Genomic DNA, 12,888 nt, shown 5'->3' with positions numbered 1-12,888 from the left:
GCACTGCAGCCACCGGTCACTATGACAACAGTCTGGGGTCCTTATTACGGTTAAGTCTGGTCTAGGGTCCGTATTACGGTGGATTCTGGTCTAGGGTCCGTATTATGGAGGAGTCTGGTCTGGGGTCCTTACTATGAAGGAGTCTGGTCTGGGGTCCGTATTGTGGAAGAGCCTAATCTTGGGTCCTTATTACGGAGGAACCTGGTCTGGGGTCCTTATTACAGAGGGACCTGGTCTGGGGTCCTTTTTACAGAGGAGTCAGGTCTGGGGTCCTTATTACGGAGGAGCCTGGTCTGGGGTCCTTATTACGGAGGAGCCTGGTCTGGGGTCCTCATTACGGAGGAGCCTGGTCTGGGGTCCTAATTGCGGTGGAGTCTAGTCCTGGGTCCATATTATGGAGGAGCCTGGTCTGGGGTCCTTATTACAGAGGAGCCTGATCTGGGGTCCTTATTACGGAGGTTTCTGGTCTGGGGCCCTTATTACGGAGGAGTATGGTCTGGGGTCCTTATTACGGAGGAGCCTGGTTTGGGTCCTTATTACGGAGGTTTCTGGTCTGGGGTCCTTATTACGGAGGAGCCTGGTCTAGGGTCCTTATTACAGAGGAGCCTGGTCTAGGTTCCTTATCACGGAGGAGCCTGGTCTGGGGTCCTTATTACAGAGGGGCCTGGTCTGGGGTCCTTTTTACAGAGGAGGCAGGTCTGGGGTCCTTATTACTGAGGAGTCAGGTCTGGGGTCCTTATTACGGAGGAGCCTGGTCTGGGGTCCTTATTACAGAGGAGCCTGGTCTAGGGTCCTTGTTACAGAGGAGCCTGGCCTAGGGTCCTTATTACGGAGGAGCCTGGTCTGGGGTCCTTATTACGGGGGAGCCTGGTCTAGGGTCCTTTTTTACGGAGGAGTCAGGTCTGGGATCCTTATTACGGAGGAGCCTGGTCTAGGGTCCTTTTTACGGAGGAGTCAGGTCTGGGGTCCTTATTACGGAGGAGCCTGGCCTAGGGTCCTTATTACGGAGGAACCTGGTCTGGGGTCCTTATTACAGAGGAGCCTGGTCTAGGGTCCTTGTTACAGAGGAGCCTGGTCTAGGGTCCTTATTACGGAGGAGCCTGGTCTGGGGTCCTTATTACGGGGGAGCCTGGTCTAGGGTCCTTTTTTACGGAGGAGTCAGGTCTGCGATCCTTATTACGGAGGAGCCTGGTCTAGGGTCCTTATTACGGAGGAGTCTGGTCTGGGGCCCTTATTACGGAGGAGTCTGGTCTGGGGTCCTTATTACGGAGGAGCCTGGTTTGGGTCCTTATTACGGAGGTTTCTGGTCTGGGGTCCTTATTACGGAGAAGCCTGGTCTAGGGTCCTTATTACAGAGGAGCCTGGTCTAGGTTCCTTATCACGGAGGAGCCTGGTCTGGGGTCCTTATTACAGAGGGGCCTGGTCTGGGGTCCTTTTTACGGAGGAGTCAGGTCTGGGGTCCTATTTACAGAGGAGTCAGGTCTGGGGTCCTTATTACGGAGGAGCCTGGTCTGGGGTCCTTATTACAGAGGAGCCTGGTCTAGGGTCCTTGTTACAGAGAAGCCTGGTCTAGCGTCCTTATTACGGAGGAGCCTGGTCTGGGGTCCTTATTACGGGGGAGCCTGGTCTAGGGTCCTTTTTTACGGAGGAGTCAGGTCTGGGGTCCTTATTACGGAGGAGCCTGGTCTAGGGTCCTTATTACGGAGGAACCTGGTCTGGGGTCCTTATTACAGAGGGACCTGGTCTGGGGTCCTTTTTACAGAGGAGTCAGGTCTGGGGTCCTTATTACGGAGGAGCCTGGTCTGGGGTCCTTATTACGGAGGAGCCTGGTCTGGGGTCCTTATTACGGAGGAGCCTGGTCTGGGGTCCTCATTACGGAGGAGCCTGGTCTGGGGTCCTAATTGCGGTGGAGTCTGGTCCTGGGTCCATATTATGGAGGAGCCTGGTCTGGGGTCCTTATTACAGAGGAGCCTGATCTGGGGTCCTTATTACGGAGGTTTCTGGTCTGGGGCCCTTATTACGGAGGAGTATGGTCTGGGGTCCTTATTACGGAGGAGCCTGGTTTGGGTCCTTATTACGGAGGTTTCTGGTCTGGGGTCCTTATTACGGAGGAGCCTGGTCTAGGGTCCTTATTACAGAGGAGCCTGGTCTAGGTTCCTTATCACGGAGGAGCCTGGTCTGGGGTCCTTATTACAGAGGGGCCTGGTCTGGGGTCCTTTTTACAGAGGAGGCAGGTCTGGGGTCCTTATTACTGAGGAGTCAGGTCTGGGGTCCTTATTACGGAGGAGCCTGGTCTGGGGTCCTTATTACAGAGGAGCCTGGTCTAGGGTCCTTGTTACAGAGGAGCCTGGCCTAGGGTCCTTATTACGGAGGAGCCTGGTCTGGGGTCCTTATTACGGGGGAGCCTGGTCTAGGGTCCTTTTTTACGGAGGAGTCAGGTCTGGGATCCTTATTACGGAGGAGCCTGGTCTAGGGTCCTTTTTACGGAGGAGTCAGGTCTGGGGTCCTTATTACGGAGGAGCCTGGCCTAGGGTCCTTATTACGGAGGAACCTGGTCTGGGGTCCTTATTACAGAGGAGCCTGGTCTAGGGTCCTTGTTACAGAGGAGCCTGGTCTAGGGTCCTTATTACGGAGGAGCCTGGTCTGGGGTCCTTATTACGGGGGAGCCTGGTCTAGGGTCCTTTTTTACGGAGGAGTCAGGTCTGCGATCCTTATTACGGAGGAGCCTGGTCTAGGGTCCTTATTACGGAGGAGTCTGGTCTGGGGCCCTTATTACGGAGGAGTCTGGTCTGGGGTCCTTATTACGGAGGAGCCTGGTTTGGGTCCTTATTACGGAGGTTTCTGGTCTGGGGTCCTTATTACGGAGAAGCCTGGTCTAGGGTCCTTATTACAGAGGGCCTGGTCTAGGTTCCTTATCACGGAGGAGCCTGGTCTGGGGTCCTTATTACAGAGGGGCCTGGTCTGGGGTCCTTTTTACGGAGGAGTCAGGTCTGGGGTCCTATTTACAGAGGAGTCAGGTCTGGGGTCCTTATTACGGAGGAGCCTGGTCTGGGGTCCTTATTACAGAGGAGCCTGGTCTAGGGTCCTTGTTACAGAGAAGCCTGGTCTAGCGTCCTTATTACGGAGGAGCCTGGTCTGGGGTCCTTATTACGGAGGAGCCTGGTTTGGGTCCTTATTACGGAGGTTTCTGGTCTGGGGTCCTTATTACGGAGGAGCCTGGTCTAGGGTCCTTATTACAGAGGAGCCTGGTCAAGGTTCCTTATCACGGAGGAGCCTGGTCTGGGGTCCTTATTACAGAGGGGCCTGGTCTGGGGTCCTTTTTACGGAGGAGTCAGGTCTGGGGTCCTATTTACAGAGGAGTCAGGTCTGGGGTCCTTATTACGGAGGAGCCTGGTCTGGGGTCCTTATTACAGAGGAGCCTGGTCTAGGGTCCTTGTTACAGAGAAGCCTGGTCTAGCGTCCTTATTACGGAGGAGCCTGGTCTGGGGTCCTTATTACGGGGGAGCCTGGTCTAGGGTCCTTTTTTACGGAGGAGTCAGGTCTGGGGTCCTTATTACGGAGGAGCCTGGTCTAGGGTCCTTATTATGGAGGATCCTGGTCTGGGGTCCTTATTACAGAGGGACCTGGTCTGGGGTCCTTTTTACAGAGGAGTCAGGTCTGGGGTCCTTATTACGGAGGAGCCTGGTCTGGGGTCCTTATTACGGAGGAGCCTGGTCTGGGGTCCTTATTACGGAGGAGCCTGGTCTGGGGTCCTCATTACGGAGGAGCCTGGTCTGGGGTCCTAATTGCGGTGGAGTCTGGTCCTGGGTCCATATTATGGAGGAGCCTGGTCTGGGGTCCTTATTACAGAGGAGCCTGATCTGGGGTCCTTATTACGGAGGTTTCTGGTCTGGGGCCCTTATTACGGAGGAGTATGGTCTGGGGTCCTTATTACGGAGGAGCCTGGTTTGGGTCCTTATTACGGAGGTTTCTGGTCTGGGGTCCTTATTACGGAGGAGCCTGGTCTAGGGTCCTTATTACAGAGGAGCCTGGTCTAGGTTCCTTATCACGGAGGAGCCTGGTCTGGGGTCCTTATTACAGAGGGGCCTGGTCTGGGGTCCTTTTTACAGAGGAGGCAGGTCTGGGGTCCTTATTACTGAGGAGTCAGGTCTGGGGTCCTTATTACGGAGGAGCCTGGTCTGGGGTCCTTATTACAGAGGAGCCTGGTCTAGGGTCCTTGTTACAGAGGAGCCTGGCCTAGGGTCCTTATTACGGAGGAGCCTGGTCTGGGGTCCTTATTACGGGGGAGCCTGGTCTAAGGTCCTTTTTTACGGAGGAGTCAGGTCTGGGATCCTTATTACGGAGGAGCCTGGTCTAGGGTCCTTTTTACGGAGGAGTCAGGTCTGGGGTCCTTATTACGGAGGAGCCTGGCCTAGGGTCCTTATTACGGAGGAACCTGGTCTGGGGTCCTTATTACAGAGGAGCCTGGTCTAGGGTCCTTGTTACAGAGGAGCCTGGTCTAGGGTCCTTATTACGGAGGAGCCTGGTCTGGGGTCCTTATTACGGGGGAGCCTGGTCTAGGGTCCTTTTTTACGGAGGAGTCAGGTCTGCGATCCTTATTACGGAGGAGCCTGGTCTAGGGTCCTTATTACGGAGGAGTCTGGTCTGGGGCCCTTATTACGGAGGAGTCTGGTCTGGGGTCCTTATTACGGAGGAGCCTGGTTTGGGTCCTTATTACGGAGGTTTCTGGTCTGGGGTCCTTATTACGGAGAAGCCTGGTCTAGGGTCCTTATTACAGAGGAGCCTGGTCTAGGTTCCTTATCACGGAGGAGCCTGGTCTGGGGTCCTTATTACAGAGGGGCCTGGTCTGGGGTCCTTTTTACGGAGGAGTCAGGTCTGGGGTCCTATTTACAGAGGAGTCAGGTCTGGGGTCCTTATTACGGAGGAGCCTGGTCTGGGGTCCTTATTACAGAGGAGCCTGGTCTAGGGTCCTTGTTACAGAGAAGCCTGGTCTAGCGTCCTTATTACGGAGGAGCCTGGTCTGGGGTCCTTATTACGGAGGAGCCTGGTTTGGGTCCTTATTACGGAGGTTTCTGGTCTGGGGTCCTTATTACGGAGGAGCCTGGTCTAGGGTCCTTATTACAGAGGAGCCTGGTCAAGGTTCCTTATCACGGAGGAGCCTGGTCTGGGGTCCTTATTACAGAGGGGCCTGGTCTGGGGTCCTTTTTACGGAGGAGTCAGGTCTGGGGTCCTATTTACAGAGGAGTCAGGTCTGGGGTCCTTTTTACAGAGGAGTCAGGTCTGGGGTCCTTATTACGGAGGAGCCTGGTCTGGGGTCCTTATTACGGAGGAGCCTGGTCTGGGGTCCTTATTACGGAGGAGCCTGGTCTGGGGTCCTCATTACGGAGGAGCCTGGTCTGGGGTCCTAATTGCGGTGGAGTCTGGTCCTGGGTCCATATTATGGAGGAGCCTGGTCTGGGGTCCTTATTACAGAGGAGCCTGATCTGGGGTCCTTATTACGGAGGTTTCTGGTCTGGGGCCCTTATTACGGAGGAGTATGGTCTGGGGTCCTTATTACGGAGGAGCCTGGTTTGGGTCCTTATTACAGAGGAGCCTGGTCTAGGGTCCTTGTTACAGAGGAGCCTGGCCTAGGGTCCTTATTACGGAGGAGCCTGGTCTGGGGTCCTTATTACGGGGGAGCCTGGTCTAGGGTCCTTTTTTACGGAGGAGTCAGGTCTGGGATCCTTATTACGGAGGAGCCTGGTCTAGGGTCCTTTTTACGGAGGAGTCAGGTCTGGGGTCCTTATTACGGAGGAGCCTGGCCTAGGGTCCTTATTACGGAGGAACCTGGTCTGGGGTCCTTATTACAGAGGAGCCTGGTCTAGGGTCCTTGTTACAGAGGAGCCTGGTCTAGGGTCCTTATTACGGAGGAGCCTGGTCTGGGGTCCTTATTACGGGGGAGCCTGGTCTAGGGTCCTTTTTTACGGAGGAGTCAGGTCTGCGATCCTTATTACGGAGGAGCCTGGTCTAGGGTCCTTATTACGGAGGAGTCTGGTCTGGGGCCCTTATTACGGAGGAGTCTGGTCTGGGGTCCTTATTACGGAGGAGCCTGGTTTGGGTCCTTATTACGGAGGTTTCTGGTCTGGGGTCCTTATTACGGAGAAGCCTGGTCTAGGGTCCTTATTACAGAGGAGTCTGGTCTAGGTTCCTTATCACGGAGGAGCCTGGTCTGGGGTCCTTATTACAGAGGGGCCTGGTCTGGGGTCCTTTTTACAGAGGAGGCAGGTCTGGGGTCCTTATTACAGAGGAGTCAGGTCTGGGGTCCTTATTACGGAGGAGCCTGGTCTAGGGTCCTTGTTACAGAGGAGCCTGGTCTAGGGTTCTTATTACGGAGGAGCCTGGTCTGGGGTTTTTATTTCGGGGGAGCCTGGTCTAGGGTCCTTTTTTACGGAGGAGTCAGGTCTGGGATCCTTATTACGGAGGAGCCTGGTCTAGGGTCCTTTTTACGGAGGAGTCAGGTCTGGGGTCCTTATTACGGAGGAGCCTGGCCTAGGGTCCTTATTACGGAGGAACCTGGTCTGGGGTCCTTATTACAGAGGAGCCTGGTCTAGGGTCCTTGTTACAGAGGAGCCTGGTCTAGGGTCCTTATTACGGAGGAGCCTGGTCTGGGGTCCTTATTACGGGGGAGCCTGGTCTATGGTCCTTTTTTACGGAGGAGTCAGGTCTGCGATCCTTATTACGGAGGAGCCTGGTCTAGGGTCCTTTTTACGGAGGAGTCAGGTCTGGGGTCCTTATTACGGAGGAGCCTGGCCTAGGGTCCTTATTACGGAGGAACCTGGTCTGGGGTCCTTATTACAGAGGGGCCTGGTCTGGGGTCCTTTTTACAGAGGAGTCAGGTCTGGGGTCCTTATTACGGAGGAGACTGGTCTGGGGTCCTTATTATGGAGGAGCCTGGTCTGGGGTCCTTATTACAGAGGAGCCTGGTCTAGGGTCCTTTTTACGGAGGAGTCAGGTCTGGGGTCCTTATTACGGAGGAGCCTGGCCTAGGGTCCTTATTACGGAGGAGCCTGGTCTGGGGTCCTTATTACAGAGGGGCCTGGTCTGGGGTCCTTTTTACAGAGGAGTCAGGTCTGGGGTCCTTATTACGGAGGAGACTGGTCTGGGGTCCTAATTGCGGTGGAGTCTGCTCCTGGGTCCATATTACGGAGGAGCCTGGCCTAGGGTCCTTATTACGGAGGAACCTGGTCTGGGGTCCTTATTACAGAGGGGCCTGGTCTGGGGTCCTTTTTACAGAGGAGTCAGGTCTGGGGTCCTTATTACGGAGGAGACTGGTCTGGGGTGCTTATTACGGAGGAGCCTGGTCTGGGGTCCTTATTACGGGGGAGCCTGGTCTAGGGTCCTTTTTTACGGAGGAGTCAGGTCTGGGGTCCTTATTACGGAGGAGCCTGGCCTAGGGTCCTTATTACGGAGGAACCTGGTCTGGGGTCCTTATTACAGAGGAGCCTGGTCTAGGGTCCTTTTTACGGAGGAGTCAGGTCTGGGGTCCTTATTACGGAGGAGCCTGGCCTAGGGTCCTTATTACGGAGGAACCTGGTCTGGGGTCCTTATTACAGAGGGGCCTGGTCTGGGGTCCTTTTTACAGAGGAGTCAGGTCTGGGGTCCTTATTACGGAGGAGACTGGTCTGGGGTCCTTATTACGGAGGAGCCTGGTCTGGGGTCCATATTATGGAGGAGCCTGGTCTGGGGTCCTATTGCCGGGGAGCCTGGTTTGCTTATCGGGCCGGTAAAGATGACAGATCCATCTGTAAGGAGCTTGGACTCCTCCTATCCAGTCAGACAGATTATGTAAAGATGGAGGACATTCCTGACCATCATTACCCCCCGGAGCAGTCAGCCAACAGTTCAAGAGCAAAGCATATAATAGACTGCGAGGTCAGGAAATAGGAAGAGTTTCTTATCACTTCAATTACACATACAGAGCTCTCAGCTGCAGTTTCCTCTGCCTGTGTGATTTCACCTTCCCCCTCCCCTGCTATACAGCTGTAATGTGAGACCAGCGCGCCAGCAGCCCTCACTGAGGAGTTATATGGCCGTAAACTGAGAGTACAAGTAGAAGCACATGGGGACCAGGTTCCTTTGTCCTCGCTCATGTAACCATCACAGCAGCGATTAATGATACAAGTGGGACTAATCCAGATTTCACCTGTGACTCGGTAGAACTACCAGTGAGGTTTCTAGGCCCCAGAAACGGACTACTACGTACCTGGGTCACCCCATGTCTATACTTACATGAACCCCCAGGTCACGCTGGGTTACACGGGTGCCGTCTCTCTACGAGGTTCATATGCTGAGATGCGAACTCTGCTTCAGGAAAATGGCCGCCGCGATCTCCATCTGCGCACGCGCGGCATCCCGCGGCCATTTTCCTGAAGCCCCGGGCAGCAGAGCGCTCCATCTGCGCACGCGCGGCCACAGGAAGATGGCCGCCCCCACCAATCACCAGGGGAATAGCGCAGATCGCGCTCTTTTCACTCCCCTGTGCAGTGGATTCTGGACTTGGGCATGCGCAAACCACTACGCCACCAACGGAAAAATAAGCAAGATCTGGGGGAAGACACCACGCCCATCTGACCAAACCAGCCTGATTGACAGGCGAAAACGGCTACTTTGGTAACGTATTTCGGCAGCATAGGTGGGGAATTGGGGTCCACAAAATACACTATTGTAATGCACAGGTCAGGCCCTATTTAACAGTATTTTTATCTCATACGGAAAAAACGGGGCGACAGGTTCCCTTTAAAGAACAGTAAGTCCATTTTCTTCTGTTAATCCCTTTTTATTTGTAATTGTTGTGATGCAGTGACCCCTGTTACAGCTAGGTGGCGCTGCATGTGCTCCTAAGGATATGCATGGAGGCTTATCTGTAGTTGTAATGGTTGAACTAGCCACCTCCCACCTATGGGAGTGGCTACAAGTATATAATGTGACCATGTGGGTCACATGGGAGAAAGATGGATGGACCTGAGTGGTCTGTGTGCCAGGTCCTGGAGGGCCTCTGTGTTGGGAGGTCCTGGGAGTAGGACTAGATCCCTGAAGAGCACATGGGGGAGGCCTTGGACCTGGGGGCCTGTGTGTTGGACGGTCCCAGATGGGGATGGACGTCCTGAATAGCGCACAGAGAGGACGCGTGTGCAGAGTCCGGGATGGCACTTTGGGGAAGCTACAGCCCGTCTGAGGATCTGGACTATCAGGTGGCCTGGTGAGCAAGGCATTGCCGGGGACGGTGATCCCAGTTCGGTGGCTTTCCTGAGAGAGAGAGTACTGACAGGAGTCAGCGTATGGAGCAGGAGCTCCTGGAAGGTAACCCAGCGTATGGTGAGCCGTGCAGTCACCCATGGTAACTGGACAGAGTAAAGTCCAGCATGATTAGAGACTGCAACAGTAATGTCGTATGTTGGTGCCTGTTGTGCTCCATGGACATTAATGAACTGTGTGGCGTGCGGTCACCCACGATAACTGGACACAGAGGTTCGGCGTGTTTAGTGACGTTTCAAAGCCGTATACTATGATATGAAGATTGATGTAAAGACTGTTTGCTTGTCGTTCATATTTCTGTGGCTTATGACTCCATAATAAACCACATGGACTGTTAAAGTGAAAACCCGTGCCTGACTACGTTAATCCACTGCCAAATGAGTGTCCCCCAATACACTCAGTAAGTGCAATCTTACATAGTTTGTACATACAATACTTGTCTACTTTTATAATATCCTTTCACCCTTCTGTAAACACTGCCTACCTTTTTGGAGTAAAATATATAATTTACTAGGTTCGGTTCTCCTTGCTCTATAACGTACTGTCGCGTCCTCTGAAGTGAATTACGTTACTAATCTGGGTTGGCTCCGGACCAGTTATTAATTAAGAAATCAGAGCTGGTGGCAGTGGATTTGTCCTGTGCGTTTGGGAGACCTGGTGGCGAAGGACAGCGTTGATAATTATTGTTCCCGCCTGAGTGGTAGTAGTTATATCTCCCTCGCTGCAGTGTGCGAATTAGCCAGTACAAAGTAAGGCAGCCTTTCTGGCGACTAATTACCCTAGGTGCAGTGCCCTATCTGACCTGAGGGTATGGGGGCGCCAGAGAGCTTCAAGTTCCAACACCGTAACTGGGAAGTGGGATATTGATAAATCCCCTTCAGAAAGAACCAGGGGCAACCAAACAACCCCGGTTCATGACAAATTGGTGTGAGTGGTGGGGATGATAAAGTTATCCTCCCTGGGATCTGTGACATACTGCTGGGATCCGTGACAGATTGGTGGCAGTGCGGTGGGATCTTAGAGCATTAGTGATCTGGTTTGAGCAATCATTCCTCTCACTAAAAACTTGCACATTTCTTGCGAGGACTCTGCGCAAATAAGTTTGGAGAACGAACTGTTTATTAGTCCTGATACAATTGTTTGTATTTGCGATTACCACCTCCCTTCGTTTTTCTGTCCTTTCTTTTATTTGGCAACCATGGTTGTGCTGGGAGAAGCCTTTTATGAGCAGCAGACCAGAGACACCCTTATTGCCTTATGCAAGTCACAGCACATTGACTCTGCAGGCAAAGACAAAAGCCAACTGGTCGCGGATCTGGTGCAATGGGAAACCACTCTAGACCACTATCAGAGCCCAGTGGACGCAGAAGCCAACACAAACGAAAATGGTGCTGCAGCAGAGGTCCAACCACTGAATGCCGGCCCTACTAGCAACCAGTTCGGATTGGACCCCCACCTGCAGGCGGCCTTGGAACTACTCCCCGCCGACGACCACGATGGACGTCTGCAGCTGATCCAGCAATACCATGAAAAAGCGGGCCGAGCGGGAGGCCCAAGCTCAGAGGGACCATGAACTGCAGATGGCCCAACTCAGAGAAGTATCTTCTACCACACAGAGCAGTGAGTCCAGCATGCTCAGTTCCCTAAACCCCGGCCAGAGCACTTTCCTGTGATGGAAAAGGACAGGGACTTGGACCCTTTTCTGCGGGCATTTGAGAAAGCCTGCAGACAGTATAGGCTGCCAGATGGCGAATGGGCCCGATACCTGACAGCAGGGCTAAGAGGCAAAGCTCTGGAGGCGTTTGCTGCTCTCCCTCAAGACCAAGATGGTGACTATGGGGCCATCAAGCAGGCCCTGATAACCAAGTACCAACAGACTTCTGAGGTTTACTGTAGACAGTTCGAGAACCTCCAACGTGGCCCACATGACAGCTACGGCTATGTGGTGCATGGACTCGGGACCCACTTTGACCAGTGGACCCAAGGACTGTCAGTGACCACCTTTGCACAGCTGCGGGACCTGATGATCAAAGACCAGTTCTTACATCTTTGCCCAGTGAGGTGCGACAGTTCATGATGGACAGAGAACCCAAAGACGTGACTAAAGCAGCGCCGATTGTCACGCTCACGCCCTGACTGGTGGCGTGAGCTCGGGGGTTTGTGGCCCCACTGGGCCACAAACCAGACTACCCTGGAAGGGGCGTGACCAGGACAGCTGTCTTGGTTTTCACTGGAGCCTCTGATGGTGAGGTCAGCCTTGTGCGGCAGGTTGCTGCCATTCCAGAGTGGTGTGTGGCTGCTGACCCCACTTGGGGAGAAGGCACACTAGGACGGGCACGAGTAGCAGAGGGGCTGTTGAGCACGGCTAGTACTCTGGCAGATGGTCACGGCAGAGACACTGGGCTGGCAGGCACGGCTGAGAAACAGGGCTGGCAGGCACGGCTGAGACACTGGGCAGGCAGGCACGGCTGAGACACTGGGCAGGCACGGTGAATGAGGGAACAGGATGGACCTGTTCACACAGGAGGTGCAGGTACGGGTACAAGCAGGAAGGAATGAAGAAATAGGTTGGGACCTGTTCACACAGGAGGAGAACTGTAAGGCTGCGGTTAAGAGCTGTAGAGCAGCAAGAGGCTCTGCAGCAGCAGAACCAGAACTGCAGGCGTAAGGAGCACAGGCAGACCTGCAAGAGTACTGAGTAGGGTAGAACTGCAAGGAGTGCAGCAGGGTAGAACCGCAAGGAGCGAAGCCGCAGAGCAAAGGCAGAGCGGAGCCGCAGAGCGAAGCCACAGAGTGCAGAGACAAGAGCAAAGCCACAGAGTGCCTAGCCGAGTGCAGAGCAGAGTCACAGGATGCACAGCAGGGAAAGAAGCCACAGACAAGGAGACCGGGAGACAGAGGTAGGACAGAGTTCAGACAAGGTAATGGATCGAGACAAGGTACAAGAACAAAGACACAGGGACCAGGATATTCAGCCTCCTGGAGGGCAGACAGAGAATCACCAAGCAAAGCTAGGAGTAGAACCTCCAGAGAAGGAGGAACACAGAGCAAGACCTGGCAGCTCAGCAGCAAGACACTAATTGAGTTAACACATTGCACAGGCGAGTTCCACAGGGAGGAGCTGTACTGCGTGAGTGCAGGGTGAGTGTAACTGTACTGGGTGAGTGGCTGTAATATGTGAGTCCAGGGTGAGTGTGGCTGTACTGAGTGAGTGCAGGGTGAGTGTGGCTGTACTGGGTGAGTGCAGGGTGAGTGTAACTGTACTGGGTGAGTGGCTGTAATATGTGAGTCCAGGGTGAGTGTGGCTGTACTGAGTGAGTGCAGGGTGAGTGTGGCTGTACTGGGTGAGTGCAGGGTGAGTGTGGCTGTACTGTGTGAGTGCGGCCGAGTGTGGCTGTACACTGTGTGAATGTGGCTGAGTGTGGCTGTACTGTGTGAGTGCAGGGTGAGTGTGGCTGTACACTGTGTGAATGTGGCTGTACTGTGTGAGTGCAGGGTGAGTGCGGCTGTACTGTGAGTGCGGCCGAGTGTGGCTGTGCTGTGTGAGTGTGGCTGAGTGTGGCTGTACACTGTGTGAGTGCGGCCGAGTGTGGC

Source organism: Ranitomeya variabilis, chromosome 5 (genome assembly GCF_051348905.1).
Source record: "Ranitomeya variabilis isolate aRanVar5 chromosome 5, aRanVar5.hap1, whole genome shotgun sequence".
NCBI lineage: Eukaryota > Metazoa > Chordata > Amphibia > Anura > Dendrobatidae > Ranitomeya > Ranitomeya variabilis.
Note: the sequence above shows the minus strand (reverse complement) of the source record.